Genomic DNA, 24,943 nt, shown 5'->3' with positions numbered 1-24,943 from the left:
GAGATATTGGACTTCTGATGTGCTTATCACACTGGAATGAGCAATTCAGTGAAACCAGCATCAAAAGTTGCGTCGTTTGGTGAAGTTGGGATTTTGGCATTCTGAAGTGGTTATCTCTCTGAAATAAGCACTTCAGTCAACCCAGCATCGAAAGTTGGGTGTTTTGGTGAAGTTGAGATTTTGGCCTTCTGAAGTGCTTATCTGACTGAAAGAAGCATTTCAGTGAAACCAGCATCAAAATTTGAGTCGTTTGGTGTGGTTGGGATTTTGGCATTCTGAAGTGCTTATCTTGCTGAAATACGGACTTCAATGAGCCCAGCATCGAAATTTGAGTGGTTTTGTGAAGTTGAGATTTTGGCCTTCTGAAGTGCTTATCTCGCCGAAATAAGCAATTCAGTGAAACCAGCATCGAAATTTGAGTGGTTTTGTGAAGTTGAGATTTTGGCCTTCTGAAGTGCTTATCTCGCCGAAATAAGCAATTCAGTGAAACCAGCATCGAAATTTGAGTGGTTTTGTGAAGTTGAGATTTTGGCCTTCTGAAGTGCTTATCTCGCCGAAATAAGCAATTCAGTGAAACCAGCATCAAAAGTTGAGTCGTTTGGTGAGGTTGGGATTTTGGCCTTCTGAAGAGCTTATCTCGCTGAAATAAGCAATTCAGTGAAACCAGCATCAAAAGTTGAGTGGTTATAAGCACTTCATTGAAAACAACATCGAAATTTGAGTGGTTTCCTGAAGTTGAGATTTTGGTCTTCTGACGTGCTTATCTCACTGAAATCAGCATTTGGGTAAATCCAGCATCGAAAGTTGAGTGGTTTGGTGAAGTTGAGATTTTGGCCTTCTGAAGTGCTTATCTGACTGAAATAAGCACTTCAGTGAACACAGCATCGAAAGTTGATTGGTTTGTTGAAGTTGAGATTTTGTCCTTCTGAACTGCTTATCTGACTGAAATAAGGATTTCAATGAATCCAGCATCAAAAGTTGTGTCGTTTGGTGAGGTTGGGATTTTTGCCTTCTGAAGTGCTTATCTCACTGAAATAAGCTCTTCAGTGAAAGCAGCATCGAAAGTTGTGTTGTTTTGTGAAGTTGGGATTTTGGCCTTCTGAAGAGCTTATCTCACAGAGGTAAGCACTTCATTGAAAACAACATCGAAATTTGAGTGGTTTGCTGAAGTTTAGATTTTGGTCTTCTGAAGTGCTTATCTCACTGAAATAAGCATTTGGTAAATCCAGGATCAAAAGTAGGGTGGTTTGGTAAATTTCAGATTTTTGTCTTCTGAAGTCCTTCTTTCAATGAAAGAAACATTTCAGTGAAACCAGCATCAAAAGTTGAGTCGTTTGGTGAGGTTGGAAATTTGTCTTTCTGAAGAGCTTCATCTCCCAGACATAAGCACTTCATTGAAACCAACATCGAAATTTGAATGGTTTGCTGAAGTTGAGATATTGATGTGCTGATGTGCTTATCACACTGAAATGAGCAATTCAGTGAAACCAGGATCAAAAGTTGAGTCGTTTGGAGAGGTTGAGATTTTGTCCTCCTAAAGTGCTTATCTCGCTGAAACAAGCACTTCAGCGAACCCAGCGTCGAAAGTTGTGTGGTTTTGTGAATTTCAGATTTTGGTCTTCTGAAGTGCTTATTTCACTGAAAGAAACATTTCAGTGAAACCAGCATCAAAAGTTGAGTCGTATGCTGAGGTTGGCATTTTGGCCTTCTGAGGAGCTTATCTCATAGAGATAACCACTTCATTGAAAACAACATCGAAATTTGAGTGGTTTGGTGAGGTTTAGATTTTGGTCTTCTGAAGTGCTTATCTGACTGAAAGGAACATTTTAGTGAAACCAGCATCAAAAGTTGAGTCGTTTGGTGAGGTTGGGATTTTGGCCTTCTGAAAGGCTTATCTCACTGAAATAAGCATTTGGGTAAATCCAGCATCCAAAGTTGAGTCGTTAAGTGAAGTTTAAATTTTGGCCTTCTGACGTGCTTATCTCACTGAAATAATCAGTTGGGTAAATCCAACATCAAAAGTTGTGTCGTACAGTGAAGTTCAGATTTTGGTCTTCTGACGTGCTTATCTCACTGAAATAAGCATTTGGGTAAATCCAGCATCGAAAGTTGAGTGGTTTGGTGAAGTTGAGTTTTTGGCCTTCTGAAGTGCTTATCTGACTGAAAGAAGCATTTCAGTGAAACCAGCATCAAAAGTTGAGTCGTTTGGTGAGGTTGGGATTTTTGCATTCTGAAGTGCTTATCTCACTGAAATAAGCTCTTCAGTGAAAGCAGTATCGGAAGTTGTGTTGTTTTGTGAAGTTGGGATTTTGGCCTTCTGAAGAGCTTATCTCACAGAGGTAAGCACTTCATTGAAACCACATCGAAATTTGAGTGGTTTGCTGAAGTTTAGATTTTGGTCTTCTGAAGTGCTTATCTCACTGAAATAAGCATTTGGGTAAATCCAGGATCAAAAGTAGGGTGGTTTAGTGAAGATGAGATATTGGACTTCTGATGTGCTTATCACACTGGAATGAGCAATTCAGTGAAACCAGCATCAAAAGTTGCGTCGTTTGGTGAAGTTGGGATTTTGGCATTCTGAAGTGGTTATCTCTCTGAAATAAGCACTTCAGTCAACCCAGCATCGAAAGTTGGGTGTTTTGGTCAAGTTGAGATTTTGGCCTTCTGAAGTGCTTATCTGACTGAAAGAAGCATTTCAGTGAAACCAACATCAAAAGTTGAGTCGTTTGCTGAGGTTGGGATTTTAGCCTTCTGAAGTGCTTATCCCACTGAAATAAGCTCTTCAGTGAAACCAGCATCGAAAGTTGTGTTGTTTTGTGAAGTTGAGATTTTGGCATTATGAAGTGCTTATCTCACTGAAAGAAGCATTTCAGTGAAACCAGCATCAAAAGTTGAGTCGTTTTGTGAGATTTGGATTTTGGCATTCTGATGTGCTGATCTCGCTGAAATAAGCACTTCAGTGAGCCCAGCATTGAAATTTGAGTGGTTTGGTGAAGTTGAGATTTTGGCCTTCTGAAGTGCTTATCTGACTGAAATAAGCACTTCAGTGAACACAGCATCGAAAGTTGATTGGTTTGTTGAAGTTGAGATTTTGTCCTTCTGAACTGCTTATCTGACTGAAATAAGGATTTCAATGAATCCAGCATCAAAAGTTGAGTCGTTTGGTGAGGTTGGGATTTTTGCCTTCTGAAGTGCTTATCTCACTGAAATAAGCTCTTCAGTGAAAGCAGCATCGAAAGTTGTGTTGTTTTGTGAAGTTGAGATTTTGGCATTATGAAGTGCTTATCTCACTGAAAGAAGCATTTCAGTGAAACCAGCATCAAAAGTTGAGTCGTTTTGTGAGATTTGGATTTTGGCATTCTGATGTGCTGATCTCGCTGAAATAAGCACTTCAGTGAGCCCAGCATTGAAATTTGAGTGGTTTGGTGAAGTTGAGATTTTGGCCTTCTGAAGTGCTTATCTGACTGAAATAAGCACTTCAGTGAACACAGCATCGAAAGTTGATTGGTTTGTTGAAGTTGAGATTTTGTCCTTCTGAACTGCTTATCTGACTGAAATAAGGATTTCAATGAATCCAGCATCAAAAGTTGAGTCGTTTGGTGAGGTTGGTATTTTGGCCTTCTGAACAGCTTATCTCACAGAGATAAGCACTTCATTCAAAACAACATCGAAATTTGAGTGGTTTGGTGCAGTTTAGATTTTGGTCTACTGAAGTGCTTATCTCACTGAAATAAGCATTTGGGTAAATCCAGCATCAAATGTTGAGTCGTTTTGAGAGGTTGGGATTGTGGTCTTCTTAAGAGCTTATCTCGTTGAAATAAGCACTTAAGTGAGCCCAGCATCGAAAGTTTCAGTGAAACCAGCATCAAAAGTTGAGTCGTTTGGTGTGGTTGGGATTTTGTCCTTTGAAGTGCTTATCTCGCTGAAATAATCACTTCAGTGAAACCAACATCGAAGGTTGTGTGGTTTTGTGAAGTTGAGATTTTGGCCTTCTGAAGTGCTTATCTGATTGAAAGAAGCATTTCAGTGAAACCAGCATCAAAAGTTGAGTCGTTTGGTCAGGTTGGGATTTTGTCCTTTGAAGTGCTTATCTCGCTGAAATAAGCTCTTCGGTGAACCGAGCATCGTAAGTTTAGTGGTATGGTGGAGTTGGGATTTTGGCCTTCTGAAGTGCTTATTTCACTGAAAGAAACATTTCAGTGAAACCAGCATCAAAAGTTGAGTCATTTGGTGAGGTTGGGATTTTGGCCTTCTGAAGAGCTTCTCTCACAGAGATAAGCTCTTCATTGAAAACAACATCAAAATTTGAGTGGTTTGGTGAGGTTTAGATTTTGGTCTTCTGAAGTGCTTATCTGCCTGGAAGGAACATTTCAGTGAAAGCAGCATCAAAAGTTGAGACGTTTGGTGAGGTTGGGATTTTGGCATTCTGAAGTGCTTATATCACTGAAATAAGCATTTCAGTGAACCCAGCATCCAAAGTTGAGTGGTTTGGTGAAGTTGAGATTTTGGCCTTCTGAAGTGCTTATCTGACTGAAATAAGCATTTTAGTGAAACCAGCATCAAAAGTTGAGTCGTTTGGTGAGGTTGGGATTTTGGCCTTCTGAAAGGCTTATCTCACAGAGGTAAGCACTTCAATGAAAACAAAATCGAAATTTGAGTGGTTTGGTGAAGTTTAGATTTTGGTCTTCTGATGTGCTTGTTTCACTCAAAGAAACATTTCAGTGAAACCAGCAACAAAACTTGCGTCGTTTGTTGAGGTTGGGATTTTGGCCTTCTGAAAGGCTTATCTCACAGAGGTCAGCACTTCATTGAAAACAACTTCGAAATTTGAGTGGTTTGCTGAAGTTGAGATTTTGGCCTTCAGAAGTGCTTATCTGACTGGAAGGAACATTTCAGTGAAACCAGCATCAAAAGTTGAGTCGTTTGGTGAGGTTGGGATTTTGGCCTTCTGAAGAGCTTATCTCACAGAGATAAGCACTTCATTGAAAACAACATCAAAATTTGAGTGGTTTGGTGAAGTTTAGATTTTGGTCTTCTGAATTGCTTATCTCACTGAAATAAGCACTTCATTGAAAACAACATCGAAATTTGAGTTAATAAAATGTGAGGCTGGATGAACACAGCAGGCCAAGCAGCATCTCAGGAGCACAAAAGCACATCAGATGAAGGGTCTAGGCCCAAAACGTCAGCTTTTGTGCTCCTGAGATGCTGCTTGGCCTGCTGTGTTCATCCAGCCTCACATTTCATTATCTTGGAATCTCCAGCATCTGCAGTTCCCATTATCTCGAAATTTGAGTGGTTTGGTGAAGTTCAGATTTTGGTCTTCTGAAGTGCTTATCTGACTGTAATAAGCAATTCAGTGAAACCAGCATCAATAGTTGAGTCGTTTGGTGAAGTTGGGATTTTGGCATTGTGAAGTGGTTATCTCTCTGAAATAAGCACTTCAGTCAACCTAGCATCGAAAATTGAGTGGTTTGGTGAAGTTTAGATTTTGGTCTTCTGAAGTGCTTATCTCACTGAAATAAGCATTTGGGTAAATCCAGCATCAAAACTTGAGTCGTTTCGTGAATTTCAGATTTTGGTCTTCTGAAGTCCTTATTTTCACTGAAAGAAACATTTCAGTGAAACCAGCATCAAATGTTGAGTCGTTTGGTGAGGTTGGGATTTTGTCTTTTTGATGTGCTTATATCGCTGAAATAAGCACTTCAGTGAAGCCAACATTGAAAGTTGAGTGGTTTGGTGAGGTTTAGATTTTGGTCTTCTGAAGTGCTTATCTGACTGAAAGAAGCACTTCAGTGAACCCAGCATCGAAAGTTGAGTCGTTTGGTGAAGTTGAGATTTTGGCCTTCTGAAGTGCTTATCTCGCTGAAATAAGCACTTCATTTAACCCAGCTTCGAAATTTGAGTGGTTTGGTGAAGTTGAGAATTTGGTCTTCTGAATTGCTTATCTCACTGAACTGAGCATTTCAGTGAAACCAGCATCAAAAGGTGAGTCGTTTCTTGATGATGAGATTTTGCTATTTTGAAGTGCTTATCTCAATGAAATAGGCGTTTCACTCGAACCTGCATCAAAACTTGAGTGGTTTGGTCAAGTTGAGATTTTGGCCTTCTGAAGTGCTTCTCTCACTAAAATAAGCACTTCAGTGAACCAAGCATCAGAAGTTGAGTCGTTTGGTGAAGTTCATATTTTGGCCTTCTGAAGTGCTTATCTCGCTGTAGTAAGCATTTCAGTCAAAGCAGCATCGAAAGTTTGTTGAAGCTGAGATATTGGTCTTCTGAAGTTTTATCTCACTGAAATAGCCATTTCAGGCAAACCAGCATCAAAATTTGAGTCATTTGGTGAAGTTGAGATTTTGGTCTTCTGAAGTGCTTATCTCACTGTAATATGCATTTGGGTAAATACAGGATCAAAGTTGAGTCGTTTAGTGAAGTTCAGATTTTTCTCTTCCTTCGTGCCTATCTCACTGAAATAAGCATTTCAGTGAAACCAGCATTAAAAGTTGAGTCATTGGTAAAGTTGAGATTTTGGCCTTCTGAAGTGCTTATCTCACTGAAATAAGCACGTCAGTGGACTCAGCATCAAAAGTTGAGTGGTTTGGTGAAGTTGAGATTTTGGTCTTCTGAAGTCGTTATATCACTGAAATAAGCATTTCAGTGAAACGTGCATCAAAAGTTGAGTCGTTTAGTGAAGTTCAGATTTTTGTCTTCTGAAGTGCCTACCTCACTGAAATAAGCGTTTCAGTGAAACAAGCATCAAAAGTTGAGTCGTTTTGTGAAGTTGAGAGTTGGGTCTTCTGACATGCTTATCTCACTGAAATAAGCAATTCAGTGAATCCAGCATCAAAAGTTGAGTGGTTTGGTGAAGTTGAGATTTTGTCCTTCTGAAGTGCTTATCTCACTGTTATATGCATTTTGGTAAATACAGCATCAAAGTTGAGTCGTTTGGTGAGGTTGGGATTTTGTCTTTTTGAAGTGCTTATCTCACTGAAATAAGCACTTCAGTGAACCCAGCATCGAAAGTTGAGTGGTTTGGTGAAGTTTAGATTTTGGTCTTCTGATGGGCTTTATCGCACTGAAATAAGCACTTCAGTGAACCCAGCATCGACAGTTGAATCGTTTGGTGAAGTTGAGATTTTAGTCTTCTGAACTGCTTATCTCACTGAAATACGCACTTCAGTGAACTCAGCATCAAAAGTTGAGTGGTTTGGTGAAGTTGATATTTTTGTCTTCTGAATTGCTTCTCTCACTGAAATAAGCATTGCAGTGAACTCACCGTCATAAGTTGAGAGGGAGGGCAGTGTGGAGCGAACAAGGGAGTCACGGAGAGAGTTGTCTCTCCGGAAAGCAGACAGGGGTGGGGATGGAAAAATGTCTTGGGTGGTGGGGTCGGATTGTAAATGGCGAAAGTGTCGGAGGGTGATGCGTTGTATCCGGAGGTTGGTAGGGGGGTGTGTGAGAATGAGGGGGATCCTCTTAGGGCGGTTGTGGCGGGGGCGGGGTGTGAGGGATGTGTAGCGGGAAATACGGGAGATGCGGTCAAGGGCATTCTCGATCACTGTGGGGGGAAAGTTGCGGTCCTTGAAGAACTTAGACATCTGGGATGTGCGGGAGTGGAATGTCTTATCATGGGAGCAGATGCGGCGGAGGCGGAGGAATTGGGAATAGGGGATGGAATTTTTGCAGGAGGGTGGGTGGGAGGAGGTGTATTCTAGGTAGCTGTGGGAGTCAGTGGGCTTGAAATGGACATCAGTTACAAGCTGGTTGCCTGAGATGGAGACTGAGAGGTCCAGGAAGGTGAGGGATGTGCTGTAGATGGCACAGGTGAACTGAAGGTTGGGGTGGAAGGTGTTGGTGAAGTGGATGAACTGTTTGAGCTCCTCTGGGGAGCAAGAGGCGGCGCCGATACAGTCATCAATGTACCGGAGGAAGAGGTGGGGTTTGGGGCCTGTGTAGGTGCGGAAGAGGGACTGTTCCACGTAACCTACAAAGAGGCAGGCATAGCTGGGGCCCATGCAGGTGCCCATGGCCACCCCCTTAGTCTGTAGGAAGTGGGAGGAGTCAAAAGAGAAGTTGTTGAGGGTGAGGACGAGTTCAGCTAGGCGGATGAGAGTGTCGGTGGAGGGGGATTGGTCGGGCCTGCGGGACCGGAAGAAGCGGGGGCCTTGAGGCCATCTGCATGTGGAATGCAGGTGTATAGGGACTGGACGTCCATGGTGAATATGAGGTGTTGGGGGCCAGGGAATTGGAAGTCCTGGAGGAGGTGGAGGGCGTGGGTGGTGTCACGGACGTAGGTGGGGAGTTCCTGGACCAAAGGGGAGAAAATGGAGTCCAGATAGGTGGAGATGAGTTCGGTGGGGCAGAAGCAGGCTGACACGATGGGTCGACCAGGGCAGGCAGGTTTGTGGATTTTGGGAAGGAGATAGAAACGGGCCGTGCGGGGTTGGGGAACAATGAGGTTGGAGGCTGTGGGTGGGAGGTCCCCTGAGGTGATGAGGTCGTGAATGGTGTTGGAGATGATGGTTTGGTGCTCGGGTGTGGGGTCATGATCGAAGGGGCGGTAGGAGGTGGTGTCGGAGAGTTGGCGTCTGGCCTCGGCGATGTAGAGGTCAGTGCGCCATACTACCACTGCGCCACCCTTGTCTGTGGGTTTGATGGTGAGGTTGGGGTTGGAGTGGAGGGAGCGGAGGGCTGCCCGTTCTGCGGGGGAGAGGTTGGAGTGGGTGAGAGGGGTGGAGAGGTTGAGGCGGTTAATGTCTCGACGGCAGTTGGAAATGAAGAGGTTGAGGGAGGGTAGGAGGCCTGGGGGTGGTGTCCAGGAGGAGGACTTGTGTTGGAAGCGGGTGAAGGGGTCAGTGGAGGGAGGGTTAGGTTCCCGGTTGAAGAAGTAGGCATGGAGGCGAAGACGGCGGAAAAACTGCTCTATGTCCAACTGTGACTAGTATTCGTTGATCTGTGGTTGTAGGGGGACAAAGGTGAGCCCCTTACTAAGGACTGACCGTTCGTCCTGAGTCAGTGGGAGGTCCGGGGGGATGGTGAAGATGCGGCAGGGCTCGCTGTGGCTGTCTCCTCTGGGGTTGCTGGCTGTGGAGGTTGTGGGCGGAGCAATGAGGTCGTTGGCCATGGGCGGGGTTCTGTCGGCCGTGGGCGGGGTTCCAAAGTTTGGTCTGAGGAGCATTTGTTTTACTGCAAGAAGTGTGTAGTGAGCTATCAACGCAAGGTAGCTCAACTGTGGGGTCCTTACAAAAGTAATGTCAAAACTGAACAAGTTGAACTGCTGGGACAGGACAGATTTAGCAAATATCATGTGTGGCACAGCACAATTTTTGACAAAAAAATCTGAATTCTCAGATAAAGATGCATGAAAACTGATGCTATCATAAATCATGAACTATATTCAGAATTTTCATAAAGCTCAATGATAAACTGTATTCATCAAGAACTACAGTAATATTTATATTTTATCAACAATTTGACAATTTCACAAACAACGAAAATGCATATTTTTTTCACATTTTTCATTTCAATGGTCAGCCAATTATTTTCTAACCACCATCTTTATCAGGCCAGAAAGCCATAACTCGTGGAGTGCCACACGGATCAGTCCGAGGACTACAATTATTTACTATCTACATTCATAACTGAGAGGAGGGGACAAGGCATAAATCCATCCAAATTTGCTGATGCTACAAAAATAGTGGGAGGGAATGTTCTCATGAGGACAAAGAATCTGCAAGGGGATAGACAGGTTGAGCAAGTCGGAAAAAGTTGGCAGATAGAGTTTAATGTAGGAAAGTACACTTTGGTAGGAAGAATCAAAAGACAGACTATTACTTAAATAGGGGGAAGACTCTAAAAAATTGCAGGTTAGGGGACTTGGATGCTGTAGTCCATGAAACACATACTAGCATGCAGGTGACTGATTGATTTATTGCTGTCACATGTACTCAGATACTGTGAAAAGTGTTGATTTGCATGCTGTAGAGGCAAATCATACCGTACAACGTGCAGAATACAGTGTTACAGCCACAGAGAAGATGCTGATAGAGAGAGATCAGAATTAACATTTGAGAGGTCCGTTCAAAAGTCACAACAGAATAGAGGCTGTTCTTAAATCTATTTGTACGCGTTTTCAAACTGATGTCCTCTGCCTGACAGAAGAGGACGGAAGAGAGTATAACCAGAGTGAGGGGGTATTTTGATTATGTTGGTTGTTTTCCCAAGGCAGTGGGAAGTGTGGATGGAGTCAATGGATGGAAGGCTAGTTTGCGTGACGGATTGGGCTGTGCTCATGATTCTCTTCAGCTTCTTGCAGTCTTGGGAACAGCAACTGCCATACCACACAGTGATGCATCCAGATAGGATGCATCTACAAAAATAGGTAGGGTCCTCATGGACATGCTGAATTTCCTTAGCCACCTTGACCATTGCGTCGACATGGGTAGACCAGGACAGATTGTTGGTGAGCAACATTCCCAGGAACTTGACACTGTCAACCATCTCCACTTCAGCACCATTGCTGCAGACAGAAGCTTCCTGAAATCAATGACCAGCTCCTTCATTTTGCTTATGTTGATGGAGAGACTGTTATCTTTCCATCATGCCAGCAAGCACTCAATTGTTTTTCCTGTAATCTGACTTATTGTTGTTTGAGGTCCGACCGACAATGGAAGCGTCATCAGCAAAATTATAAATAGAGTTGGGACCACACAGTCATGATTGCATAAGGAGTATAGAGTAGGGGCCTGAGTATGCAGCTTTGCTGGGCACCGGCGTTGAGGCTTACGGTGGAGGAAGTGTTGTCACCTATCCTTACTGATTGCGGTCTCTGGGTCAGGAAGTCGAGAATCCTGTTACAGAGAGGGATGCTGAGGCCGAGGTCTCAGAGTTCAGAGAGGAGTTTGTTTGGAATTACAGTGTGGAAGGTGGAGCTCTGATCAATAAGTAACAGCCTGATGTAGGTATCCTTGTTATCCAGACATTCCAAGGATGACTGTCAGGCCAGGGATCAGCTGTAGACCTGTTGCAGTGGTAGGTGAATTGCGGAGGATCAAAGCACTTTGGTAGGTTGGAGTTGGTGTGAGCCATGATTATGGTGATGCAAGTAATTAAGAAGGCAAATGGAATTTTGGCCTTTATTGTAAGGAGGTTTTAGTTCAAAAATGGGGAAGCTTTTTTGCAACTGATCAGGCTATTGAGGAGGTCACACTTGGAGAAATACAAGAAAGAATACACAGCCATGGGAAGCAGTTCAAAAGAGATTCACCGGGCTGATTCATCGGATCATGATTTATCAAGAATGGTTACACAGAAGGTCTTTATTCATTCAAGTTTAGAAGAATGAGGGGTGATCTTACTGAAACACAAAATTTTGAGAGGGCTTGACAGGCTAGATGTGAAGACAATGTTTCCATTAGTGTGGAAATCTCAAACTCAGCGACATAGTTACAGAAGAAGGGAACATTTATTGAAACCTGAGATGCAAAGGAATTTCTTCTTTCAGCAGGTAGTGATTGTTTAGAATACAAGAGAATTGTGAAAGGTAGATCACTGAAAGTATTTAAAGAAGGTGGTCGATAAGATTTTTGAAATAGAGAAGTTGAGGGCTCTGAGAAGCTGGTATGGAAGAGGAGTTGAATCCTGGGGCGGTCAGCCATGTTCTTATAGGATGGTGAGGCAGGGTCGAGAGGTAGAACATCCAGATCCTGGTGCTATTTCTTATGTTTTTGTCTGCTTTCTAGAACCAGTAAGGAGTTTTATTGTGCTACATGGCCAAGCGAGCTACTGACACAGAACAAGACTGAAATAATTTGCTCAATAAAACATTTCATGAGGCTTTATGGGATAAAGGAAATTTTCATGTACTACTTTGCTGACATCAATCAAAATCTGCTCAATTGAAAGAAATACATGCAGTTCATAAAATTTTATGTTGTTCTTCCCTTCAATGCATCAAGTATATCTTTGTTGTAATTCATTAAAGTTTGTCTTTCTCAGGGACTTAAAATATATGAAACAATACATAATACTGAAGTGCACAGCAGTTATCACAATGTTCCAATTCCAAATTCTTTTAGATGGATCGGGAAAAATATCTGCTACCTGCAGCTTCATCCTGAATATATTCAAATTGTCCAGTCCTGAACCATTTCAGACTGTGGTTTGGATGCTCACATCTCTCACTATTTGGATTTTGTTTTGCGAATACATTCTAAAGTGCAGACTGCAGACCAGAACATTGTATTTTTGAAAAAGAAATATTATAAAATTGAATAACTTTATAAACCATGATAATAAAATATTAATTGCTTGCTTAAATTGAAAGGGTTCTTTATCTTGCTCATCTGTTTGAAGCCAAATTATTTGTACATGCTTTCTACAACAGATTGGCTGGCTTTGAAAATGTTTTCACTGTTACCTGTATGAATTTCCACCTCATATTTCGGTCATCAAGCTGATGAGAAATCCTTGGAGATAAAGAGACATCAAGTGGAGATAACTGATTGGCCAGATCATTTAATATTTTGACTTCTTGTTTCACTGGGGCAATTTCTTCTTTAAAAGCCTAATGGAGAGGAAGCATATAAAATCTGAGAAACATCCTGAAATTAATGATTAAATGTTAATAAGAAATTAAGTTAAAACGAACATCCTAATATTAAATACAAAATACAAAAGCATCTGCTGGAAATGACATTCAATTAATGAAGATTTCGAGCTAAAAGTAACAGTGTCGATGAGAGAAAAAATGCTCTGCTCATCTGTCCTTGAGTGGCAACTTCAAATTTTGCATGTGTCCCTCGTTCTGCGCTCGCCAAAGTATAGGAAAAATCTTTCTACATATTCCTTGTGAAGACCATTCAGAATCATATATTGTTCAAGGAAATCACCTCCTTACTCTTCTCAATTTCAGCAAAAACAAGTCCAGTCCTTCTAAGATAACAAAGTGTGGAGCTGGATGAACACAGCAGGCCAAGCAGCATCTCAGGAGCTCAAAAGCTGATGTCTCGGGCCTAGACCCTTCATCAGAGAGGGGGATGGGGGGAGGGAACTGGAATAAATAGGGAGAGAGGGGGAGGCAGACTGAAGATAGAGAGAAAAGAAGATAGGTAGAGAGGAGAGTATAGGTGAGGAGGTCCTTCTAATTCCTTCCCAGTCCTTCTGATCTTACTTCATAAGACAACCCATTAATTGCAAGTATTGTTCTTGTAAACCTAAATCTGAACTGCCTCCTTAAATGAGGCAACTTATATTATATGCCATAATTGAGGTACGGCTTCAATGCTATGTGTAACTGTGGCACAAAATCCTTACTTGTACGTTCATTTCCTTTTGTAATAACATATAGCATCCATTAGCATCCTTAATCACTTGCAGTTAATCAGAAAGCCTGGTACAAACACCAGATAACATGACAGTCCTCACAGGATGCATTTTCCAATGCTTTCAATATATAGTCATGTGTGTCTCAGTGAATAAAAATCCTCCTCATTTTACCCCAATTAAATCTCACAATAAAGGAAGTATGTCTGAAAGTCATCTCATCCTGAGGAAAACAGACTTACTCCAGGAAAGCTGCTAAAATATATCAAGAAAAATATATATGAAATGGTTCTAGAAATTTCTGCAACACAAAGATCAAAGGAAACAATAGTTTGATGAACACACTGTTAAGTGTTGCACTTGCACATCACATTTTGGAAAACAAACAACACTGATTTTCTGCTTTTTTAAAAAAAGAATGTTGAATGTCTTCATTATGCAGCACTGCAGTGAACTGAAAAAGGTATAGACTTTTAACCTGCAAAGAAAGTATGTGCAGAAGTTAAAACAAACAAAAAAAAAGCCACTTCTGCCCTAAAAAGACAATATTACATCACAAAAAGACAGGGAAGTTGGAGAATGCAGCATCATGCTACCTGCAGAGATCAAGTTTTGTCTGTGTCATAAAAAACAAAAGAACTGTGGGCACTGTAAATCAGGAACAAAAGCAGAAGTTGCTGGAAAAGCTCAGCAGGTCTGGCAGCATCAGTGAAGAGTGAGATCTGAGGAAGGGTCACAGGACCCGAAATGTTATCTCTGGCATTGTCTACGTCAGAGTGAGTTATGTCTATTGCTTCAGCAAAATCCAACCAACTTTGAATGAAAATCAATGCTTAAGAAACATCCAAAACATCCGCTGTACCCGTTGTGGCTTCCTCTGCATTGGGGAAACGATGCGGAGGCTTGGGGACTGCATTGCAGAACACCTATGCTCAGTTTGCAAGAAACAACTGCACCTCCCTGTCACGAACCATTTCAACTCCCCCTCCCAATCCTTAGATGACATGTCCATCCTGGGCCTCCTGCAGTGCCATAATGATGCCACCCGAAGGCTGCAGGAACAGCAACTCATCGTCCGCTTGGGAACCCTGCAGCCCAATGGTATCAATGTGGATTTCACAAGCTTCAAAATCTCCCATCCTCCCACTGCATCCCAAAATCAGCCCAGCTCGTCCCTGCCTCCCTAACCTATTCTTCCTCTCACCTATCTGCACCCCCCACCTCATGCTGCACCCCCATTTCTTACCTACGAACCTCATCCCGCCCCCTTGACCTGTCCGGCCTCCCCAGACTGACCTAACCCCTCCCTACCTCCCCACCCATACTCTCCTCTCCACCATCTTCTCCTCTATCCATCTTCAATTCGCCTCCCCCCTCTCCCTATTTATTTCAGAACCCTCTCCACCTCCCCCTTTTCTGATGAAGGGTCGAGGCCCGAAACGTCAGATTTTGGGCTCCTGAGATGCTGCTTGGCCTGCTGTGTTCATCCAGCTCCACACGTTGTTATCTCGCATTCTCGAGCATCTGCAGTTCCCATTATCTCTCTAAAATAAAGGCTGATGTCTTTCAAAACCCAATGTCAGATTTTGCAGGTCATCCTTACCCTGAAAAAATACCAAATAGGCATAAAGAAGAAAACTGGAGGTGAAACCATTCAAAAAATTTTCATTAGCATAATAAATGTTCAAACTGTAAAAGCAGGTTAAGCACCTGTACAGAAGGAAACTGTACTCAAACTTTACACAGACACTTAGAGCTAACAAATGCGAGAAACCAATATCCATTTCTTTCTGGATTACCAATTTTGCTGTTGGGAAAATAGGCCTCTACTGAGCAATGTAAATTCAAACAAGATAGCAACCTCTCAGAACGCAACACTCACAGTCGTAGAGTTCTGTTTTCACAGGTTGGAGTATAATAGGGTAAAGTACAATACACCAAATCTTCTTTGGTACCCTTTTCCTTCCATAAAGCTGCTTTTAGTAGATGCGCACAGAAGTCATTTTATACACATTTAAAAGTTTCTAAGTTCAAGAGGCCAGTTCCAGCACTTTGACTTGCATCTTCTTCATCATCACAACAGAACAAAATAAACTCTCTCTTTGTAAGTCACGTTTTCAATTTTTAGTGACAAGGTGAAGTGCGAGAACTGCTCACTTGATGTTAAAATGTCCTAAGTATGTACCTATATATTTCAATTCTGTGAAATAGGTGGAATGAGTTCGAGAAAAGGATTAATTTTGTTGCTCTGGGAGAGAGCTGGTACAGATAAAATAGGCTGAATGGCCTCCTCCCATGCTAAAAATGTCCATAACTGTTCTTGGCGCTGCTAAATTGAAGTGGGCATCCTTTCATTATGACTGTGAGACGTAGCATGTTACAATAGATGGCATAATGGAGAAATCCTTTGTTATTAATGAATTTGTCGACACGAGGCATCCTTCCGAAGTCAAATGTTCGACATATACCTGTTGCACTGACTTAGTTCCAAACACTTACAATATGGAGGTGCTGGTGTTGGACTGGGATGGACAAAGTCAGAAGCCACATGGCATCAGGTTATAATCTGACAGGTTTATTTGAAATCACACAAGCTTTTGGAATGCAGTCCCTTCATCAGGTGCAGTCAGAGAGGAAAACACACAGACACTCAATTTATAAGCAAACAGATCAAAAGATCATACAACTGGTGTGAGTGGAGTGTCAGATAATAAGTCTTCATCCAGGATGTCTGTTTATTTGCAGATGTTTTGTTGAAGAAACACACAACTTGTAGTTACAGTCAGTGTGGTATCTTATAAATTCCTGCTTTGGAAATAAAGCTTAAAACTCTAAGACAGATTCTGAACACAAGCCTCTCAACTACAAGTCAGAGTCTGACCTGAGATGTCACCTTTTGTACATTCCTGTTGCGCTGTCCGATTATCATGACAGCACAGCACTGACATTGACTTCATAAACACTTTACTTGCCTCTAACACTCTTGGTCACCTGTAGAGAGTTATTATCTGACACTCCACTCAGGCCAATTCTATGATCTTTTGATCTTTCTGCTTATAAACTGTGTGTCTGTGTGGTCACCTCACTAACTGCACCTGATGAAGGGGCTGCACTCCAAAAGCTTGTGTGACTTGAAATGAGCCTGTTGGACGACAAACTGGTGTCATGTGACTTCTGACTTCAAACAGTTATAGAATATGTTTTCAATCCTACCTTGACTTGATAATAAGACAACTTCCTAAAATTTATAAAATGAGAAATATGTCTAACCCTGAGCCTTTTAAAAAGGAAATATTACAACCATAGTACAGTCAGACAGTAAAGACAGAAGGAACTGTGTCTGACACCACACAATTAATCCCCCTTATGGAAGAAAGGTTGGCTGCGTTCTCTTTCTTCAGGAACATCCAGCTAATACCACCTTACTACTGCTTGTTTTATTCAGCTGGTGTTCCATCTAATTCCTTTCGGTCTTGGTCAAACCCTCATGTAATTTATTTAAATTTTCAATAAAATAAATTTAACTTTATATTCCACAATTTGAACATTTCCTTTTAAGGTTTGAATGGTTCACTTTGTACAGTGCACATGTGGTGTTCATAATTGGAGAACATGGTGGAAAAATCAAGATATATTGACAAGCTAACTTCTGCGTTCTTGTCAGTAATGCCCTTTGAACAGAACATGAAGTTGCGGAACGATGTGGAGACAACAATTTAAAACTGGGAAGACCACTGTTTGTGGTCCGACCACACATTCATGCAATCCCTAAAGCTGTCTCTTTACATCTTTTTAATACTCTCTACCTGTCTCTTGTCTTGGCTCATTAGCAGTGAAACCTTCATCTGGAACTACTTCACTTCTGGACCTGACAATTCCAATGCATTCCCTGCTGGAGTCCCACATTTGCCCATGGCATCTAAAACACTCTAAGGCTCAGGGTTAGACATACTTCTCATTTTATAAATTTTAGGAAGATGTCTTATTATCAAGTCAAGGTAGGATTGAAAACATATTCTATAACTGTTTGAAGTCAGAAGTCACATGACACCAGCTTGTCGTCCAACTGGTTCATTTGAAATCACACAAGCTTTTGGAGTGCAGCCACCTTCACCAGGTGCAGTTAGTGAGGTGACCACACAGACACACAATTTATAAGCAGAAAGATCAAAAGATCATAGAATTGGCTTGAGTGGAGTGTCAGATAATAACTCTCTACAGGTGACCAAGAGTGTTATGAGGTCATCTAAAACTCCACTGCCTGAGTCTCATCTTGAAACAAATCCTATTCTCCGTACTTTCTAACTCACTGATACTATTAACAGTAAATTTATTAAATTCTCATTTTTGTTTACACATCGTTCCTTGGCTACGCCTATCGCTATTTTGGTAATCTCCACCAGTCCAACCATACTTCAGGATATCTGCACTCGTCTAATTATGTCCTCTTGCCCACTCTTGATTTTAAATGGCCCACTACTGGTTGTCAAACATTTAATTGTGTAGGCTTCAAACCCAACAAGAGACTTCCTCCACCTCTTCGCCGCTGTACCTTTCCTCTTTTAAGGCACTTTTTAAAACAATCCTCTTTGATCAAGCTCTTGATCATCAGAACTAAGAACTTAATAAGGCTCAGTTGTATTCTGGGATCGTTAATACTCCTTTCAGATGCCTTCAAAACTTTGCCTCCATTAAAGAGATATAAAGTGTTTGAAGACATTGCACAGCAGACAGGGATGAATTGGGGAGTTATTTCAAAGAGCTATGATATGCCAGAAGACCTCCTTCCACACGCCAACTCTGATTCTACGTAACAAAAATGATTTTCAGACTTGGGAAGAGCCTTCAAAAATGTCACTGGTAACCAGCTTTTGGGCAGAGTAGAGCTGCTGAGATGATAGACCAGGAAAGAGGGGTACCAGTAGTGATAATATGCTGAACACAATCAAATTTTGAGGTTGTAGAATGATGTGGTCTTCAGCATTTTTGAAACTTTGACCCTTTTCCTTCCTCTTCACGGAGCAAGTCAAATAGCGGCAGCACAATGTTGCATGGCTGCTCAAGCCTGCTCCACCGTTGATGATGATTGTGGCTGGTCTTCTCCATCAATTAAACTTTTGCTCGTATCTCATCCTCTTTTCAAAACATCGGTCTATTCACGTGTAGTATCCCTCTCGCTAATTTAATGAGAATTCATTCCAATCACTGAACTCCTAACGCTGACCCACCCCAGATCAAAAAATTCAGCTGAGATCAGGAACTCATCTAACCTGTATGGCTGAGCTGGCTTTTAAAAAGTTTGCCAGTGAGAGAGTCCCAGTTAGAAACATTCATTCAAAAAAATACAATTGCATGGATTACTCTACAATCCTAAGCTCCATTCAAATTCAGTTGGCTGAACGGTTGGTTTGTGATGCAAAGTGATGCCCTGCAGAGAGGGCTCAATTGCCACACCAGTGAGCTTACCACAAAGGATCTTTGCCTCAACCCCTCTACTTGCCCGAGGCATGGTGATCTTCAGGTTAAATCATAACCAGTTGTCTCTCTCTAAGGAGTGGCCAAATGGCGTGCTAAGACTTTACCTTTAATCCTGATAACATAGCAACAAGCAGATAACTCAGCTGATGTCACTGACTAATAGAATCCTCAATTATACTAATATTACCGATGTGATATCATCAGAAGGCATGCTCAACTAAGTTTTAATTTTCAAATTAAGTTAACAACCATTCAATCAATATTACTTAAGTACTCATATTACTGATCGTCTCGATACAACATTGCAGTTACATCTGTTCATAAGTGAAGTGCAATGTAATTGCACTTATTTTGGTTTTATCAATGTGATCCTGCAATGAGTCAATAAGCAGATCACCCACAGGTTGCCAATCAGTGTGGACCCCCTCAGCTGTTATCACGAGCCTCAAGATCATCCAGAGCTTTCTGCAGTTCTTGAAGTTTCTCCAATGCCTTTTCCACCTGTTTCTGCCAGTTGCTTGCATGGATTTTCAATTGCTCCCAATTTTCCTTCACTTCTGTTGACTGTTTGAGGACAGCTTTGGCAATTCTCTGGGCTCTCTCTTCCGGGTTAGGTTCTGGAAATATGAAATGCAAATAATTTATCAACTATTCATGACTTTGATCGTTGGAACTGAAGTTTTCTTTCGAAACCCCTTTCCTTTAAAAGGTCTCTCTGGACTTTATCCTGAAATTGGGAATATATAGTATAAGACTAAAGATTTTGTTACAGGCACATCAATGATAAATTCTGTAATGAGCTAGCAGGTCATGGAGCCATTAACAGAAAATCTCAGAGAACCAATACAAAGCCAAATAAAATTGTGCAGATATTTGAAATTTATGACTACCAAGGAAACTTTAAAAAAGGAAAAAGATTAGAGCGACTAAATGGGTAAAATTCTCAACAAAAGATTTGACATATCCTTTCAGGATATCTTTCATAGCTATTAAAACAAACATCCAACACAAACCAAGTTTCATCTTTCAGGACTGGCAAGTTAGAATGATAAACCCTAAGTCTACCCTGCACAATTCGCTCTAGAACTCACTCAATGAGGTTGTTACGAGATATAGAGATAACAAAGTGTGCAGCTGGATGAACGCAACAGGCCAAGCAGCATCTTAGGAGCACAAAAGCTTACATGTTGGGCCGAGACCCCTCATCAGAAAAGGGGGAGGGGGAGAGGATTCTGAACTAAATAGGGAGAGAGGGGGAGGTGGATCGAAGATGGATAGAGGGGAAGATAGTTGGAGAGGAGACAGACAAGTTGAAGAGGTGGAGCTAGTAGAGGTGAGTGTGGGTGGGGTGGTAGGGAGAGGATAGGACAGTCCGGGGAGGATGGACAGGTCAAGGGGTGAGGTTAGTAGGAAGGAAATGGGGGTGTGGTTTGAGGTGGGAGGAGGGGATAGGTGAGAGAAAGAACAGGTGAGGGAGGCGGGGACGAGCTGGGCTTGTTTTGGGATGCAGTAGGGGGAGGGGAGATTTTGAAGCTTGTGAAATCCACATTGATATTATTGGGCTGCAGGGTTCCCAAGCAGAATATGAGTTGCTGTTGCTGCAACCTTCGGGTGGCATTGTTGTGGCACTGCAGGAGGCCCAGGATGGACATGTCGTCGAAGGAATAGGAGGGGAAGTTGAAATTGTTCGCGACTGGGAGGTGCAGTTGTTTGTTGTGAACCGAGCATAGGGACTGCTTTGCAGAACACTTAAGTCTCTCCTTGGTTTCCCCGATGTTGAGGAGTCCACAACGGGTACAGCGGATGCAGTATACCAGATTGGTAGATGTGCAGTTGAACATCTGCTTGATGTGGAAAGTCTTCTTGGGGCCTGGGATGGGGGTGAGGGAGGAGGTATGGGGGCACGTGTAGCACTTCCTGCAGTTGCAGGGAAAATGTCGGGTGTGGTGGGGTTGGAGGGAAGCGTGGAGCCAACAAGGGAGTCATGGAGAGAGTGGTCTCTCCAGAAAGTAGACAAGGGTGGGGATGGAAAAATGTCTTTGGTGGTGAGGTCAGATTGCAGATGGTGGAAGTGTTGGAGGATGATGCGTTGTATCCAGAGGTTGGTAGGGTGGTATGAGAGGATGAGGGGGTTCTCTTTTGGTGCTTATTGCGGGGATGAGGTGTGAGGGATGAGTTGCAGGAAATGTGGGAGACATGGTTCTTGACCACTCTGTGTGGTTGGGTGGGGGGGTGGGGGGTTGCGGTCGTTGAAAAACAAGGACATCTGACGTGTACGGGAATGGAATGCCTCATCCTGGGAGCAGATGAGGCGGAGGTGAAGGAATTGGGAATAGGGGATGGAATTTTTGCAGGAAGGTGGGTGGGAGGTGGTGTATTCTAAGTAGCTGTGGGAGTCGGTGGGCTTGAAATGGATATCGGTTTCTGGGTGGTTACCTGAGATGGAGACAGAGAGGTCCAGGAAGGTGACAGAGGTGTTGTAGATAGTCCAGGTGAACTTGAGGTTGGTGCCTGAGATGGGGACATATATAGCTCCATTCATATTCACAAATCTCTGTTTCAAATCTAATCTTCTGAAGCACGTACGTAATTTTTCATTGTCAATGAATGTTGTTATGTTGATTGCATAGAGAAAGTGTTTCAAGAGACTGATTGGCCTCATACTTTTCATCCAATTGTATTTGGCAAGTTGACGTTCAGCACTTCTGTAACAAGTCCAATTCCAGTAAGTGGAGCAAATGGCATGGTCAACATTTCAATATAAATACAAGAGAGAAAAATTAAGACAATGGCCTGAGTGTTTCGCCCGATTACAGCAGAGGCATTAACACATACTAGGTTACATTAATTTATCTCTGAATCTACCAAGGAATGAATTCTTTGACAATGTCATGACAACATTGAGACATTTGGCAAGCTCAGGGGCAAGGGGACTGGTTCAGAACTGTGCACAGAAACGTAATGAACAGAAACACTGTATGGTGAGAATGGTACTAAAAAGGAAATGGTACAATTTCATCTGTATCAATCTGTAGTTGGAAAACACATGGTTTGAACCGGCACCAATGCAAAATTGAATTGCCATTGCGTGACATACCATGTGTTCAGAATCAGAATGAGGAAGAGATGAAGCTTAGTTATGATTCATTTCATTAAAATGAATCTTAACTAACTAATCTAATTAAACGAAGCAGTTTTACATACAGAACGCTTGTTTACAAACAAAATCTGCACTGATTGACTTCCAGATAGTAAAATGAAAGCTGTTGATCTCAGACTTTGATTATACACAGAATTGAAAGATGAAGTGACAATCTTGGATTCAGGATTGCAAACTGACATCGGGGATTAAGCAACTGATAGAGACCATCCATGTAGTTAATCTTGAATTGGCAGCATTACAAGTGACCAGGACAATACCTGCTCTATAAAAATAAGAAAAATTAGAAACAGAAGACAACTAAGATACAAAAATGCGACATTCAATTCGAATTACAAAATACTTTAAGCAAACAATTTTATTTAATTCACATATATTATCTGCAATAATATCCATTTAATATTGGTTCTTCCAAACTGTTGCAGCATTTTGACATTAAAAGAATATTCCATCACAAGTATTGCTTGCTATAAAAATCCCAGCATGTTCTGAAATTCTTAGAATAAAAGTATTTCAATCCGATGGTGCTCCTGCATTATTCATCAGTTCCCCACTCAATGGGTATGTTCTGATATGCAGGAAACTTCTATTGTTCGATATGGGGACGGGTATTTACTTGGCATTGTTCTAATGGAGGCAGCACTGACAGATTATAATTTTCTTCCTGTGGGCTCTATAGTCCAGATTTTTCTCTCCTCCATTATATTGCATTAAAGATCAACAACATTCACCATTTCCTCAGTCTGAGAACCTGCCATGTTAAAAAGTGACCAATTAAAGTGTTGCATTGCCTTCAATTTCACAAGGACTGAACTAATCTGCTGCTTACGACACTGATTGCAAAATTAAAAACCATGAATTGATAACAAAAACAGCGGGATTTTGTACTTTCCCTTGTGGCAAGTTTGAAAATAGAGGACATTTAATCAGGTGGAAGGATGGCACCACCTACAATTCTGCTTAGAGCCAGATTAAATCCATGGTGAGAAGACTTGTGCATAACTTCCCAACTTCATTGCGAGTTAAAGTCCCCAATTGAGCAACTGACGTACACATACATCATCCCACAACAACTGGTATTGAGTCAACAGTGGGCAGGGGAGTCACCATTAAGAAATGTAACAGGCTTTCAAAGGCATTCAATGTGCAACATCAAGAAGGGGAAGTGGCGTGCTAATGGTGTTTCACTCAATCCTGGTCCGAGATCGAGCAATAATCGTAGGTTGGTTGCCAATGGTAACAGAGATCATCACCTCCCAAGTGACACTGCTGCTTACTACACCTGCTGGGTTCTGGTTAGCCAACCGCTCATGGAAAGTGGCATCCCACCAGGTTTTCCACCGGTCTATTATGTGCCAGAGGGGAGAAAGATGTAGCTGCCTACGCATGAGAGGAGCAAGGTCAGGATGACATACCCCTTGAGGGGAGCGACCTGAGGCTGGCGTTCCCCTGAAGGGAAGCTGGTTGGGGCAAGCCGTTCCCTCATCAGTTCTCGAGTCAATGACCTAGACCCTCGTCGCTTCCACAGGATTCCATCCAGAGGCTAAATAGCTGCCTATTCATCAGTGCTTGCAACTACTTCAACTCCGATTCACAGCTGGACCTGCAGGTAAATCTGAAAAACCACTGTCCCAGAGTACAGTTTCTTTGCATAAAAGGCACATTTTCAAGCTAGGAAGTCAAGGTAAACCAATCTCTTCCAACCTTTAGAACTTTTGATGTTGGAAATCAGTCAAGTACAAAGTCGCAGCTCATCAGGAACTAAAACAAAGTTGCTGGAATAGCTCACCGGGTCTGGCAACATCTGTGATGGAAAACAAAAACAGCGTTAACGTTTCGGGTGCGGTGACCGTTCCGCAGCTCATCAGGGATGTTTATTACTGGAATATTAATTAAGTAGAAACTAAACAAAATTGGATAAAAGGCAGGAGATGGAGAGTGGTGATGCAAGGAAGTTTTCCATACTGGAGGCCTGTTGCCAGCGGTGTTCCACAGGGATCATTGCTGGGTCTGCTTTTGGTTGTCATTTATATAAATGATTTAGATGAGGATATAGAAGGCCTGGTTAGTAAGTTTGCAGATGATACCAAAATCGGTGGTACAGTGGACAGCAAAGAGGGGAAATGCCAGTTTTGAGGAAAGGTCACCAGACCCGAAACGTTAACTTTGTTTTTTCCTTCAAAGAAGCTGCCAGACTTCCTGAGATTTGACAGCAACTTTGTTTTTGTTCGCGATTTACAGCATCTGTAGTTCTTTCGGAAGTTAAGAAGGTGTTTCATGACTCAGACCTTTGAGGAGAAGAGTTGGAATGCCATGTTGAAGTTGTACAGGATATTGGTGAGGCCTCTTCTAAACTGTTGTGTCCAATTCTGGTCGGTGTTCAAGGAAGGATATTATTAAGCTGGAGAGGGTTCAGAAAAGAATTACCAGGATGTTGCCAGAAATGGAGGTTTTGAGATTTAAGGTGAGAATAGACTGGGGCTTTTTTCACTGCATCTTAGGAGGTTTCGGGGTCACCCGATGAATGTTTATAAAATAATGAGGGATCTAGATAAGGTGAACGCCAAATGTCTTTTCCCTACTGTGGAGGATTTCAAAACTATGGGGCATAGTTTTAAGATGAGAGGAGAAAGATTTAAAAAGGAAACGAGGGGCAATATTTTTATACAGAGGATTGTTCATATGTGGAATGAACTTCCAGAAGAATTGGTGGATGCGGGTACAGTTTCACTATTTAAAAGACATCCAGGTAAGTACATGAATGGAGGGATATGGCCGAGCGCAGGAGGCAGGCAGGACTACTTTAGTTTGGGATTATGGTCAGCATGGACTAATTGGACTGAAAGGTCTGTTTCGTGTTGTATCACTCTCTGACTCTATAAATACAATTTTATTTAAATGCTAGTGTATCTTCTTTAGCATTGATCAAGGGTAGGTTATGGACAAAATAGAGCTTTGTAATTAGTCTGATCTCAGCTGTTTAAG

At 42.0% G+C, this 24,943-nt stretch overlaps 1 long non-coding RNA gene across 9 annotated transcripts in view; it reads right to left on the bottom strand.

Annotated features, from left to right (window-relative positions):
- The window catches only part of LOC132209278 (uncharacterized), a 372,299-nt gene that overhangs the window by 287,632 nt on the left and 59,724 nt on the right, over positions 1–24,943 (bottom strand). The window contains exons 9-10 of one of the 9 annotated variants that reach the window (XR_009445361.1): positions 21,235–23,762; positions 19,007–19,415 (exon numbers count right to left, since the gene is read on the bottom strand). The exons of the other annotated variants lie outside the window; for them this stretch is intronic. This is a non-coding gene — a long non-coding RNA (uncharacterized LOC132209278). Of the gene's footprint in view, positions 1–19,006; positions 19,416–21,234; positions 23,763–24,943 lie in introns of those variants that run through there. 9 annotated transcript variants of the gene reach the window in all.

The sequence above is a fragment of the Stegostoma tigrinum genome, unplaced genomic scaffold (genome assembly GCF_030684315.1).
Source record: "Stegostoma tigrinum isolate sSteTig4 unplaced genomic scaffold, sSteTig4.hap1 scaffold_80, whole genome shotgun sequence".
Lineage (NCBI taxonomy): Eukaryota > Metazoa > Chordata > Chondrichthyes > Orectolobiformes > Stegostomatidae > Stegostoma > Stegostoma tigrinum.
Note: the sequence above shows the minus strand (reverse complement) of the source record. Positions and strands in the feature narration are given on the sequence as shown.